Genomic DNA, 382 nt, shown 5'->3' on the forward strand with positions numbered 1-382 from the left:
GTAATATCTTTTACTATCCATCTACTTTCAGTCTGTGTGTGTCGTATGATCTGAAGTGGATCTCCTGTAGACAGCATATGTGTGGGTTTTGTTTTTTTATACCTGAGGGAGGGTCTCCTAATAGGAAGCACAGAGAGGAGAGGCCAACAAAAAAGTAATGACTTTCCATTGCTTGTCCTGCCGTAACCTCTTTATAAAGTTCTGATTTCTGTTTATGCCCACCAGGTGGGACTAGGTAAATTTTTCAAAAGCAATAAAAAGCAAAACTACCCTAATTGCTTTGCACTATGATAGTTTCCTCTGAGGGACTGTAAGCCCTCATGGGCAAGCTGGGTAGACCTGGGTTGTGTCTTTTTGTGGTTCCCTCCCTAGCACAGGAGCT

Source organism: Pteropus vampyrus, unplaced genomic scaffold, assembly GCF_000151845.1.
Source record: "Pteropus vampyrus isolate Shadow unplaced genomic scaffold, Pvam_2.0 Scaffold195, whole genome shotgun sequence".
Classification (NCBI taxonomy): Eukaryota; Metazoa; Chordata; class Mammalia; order Chiroptera; family Pteropodidae; genus Pteropus; species Pteropus vampyrus.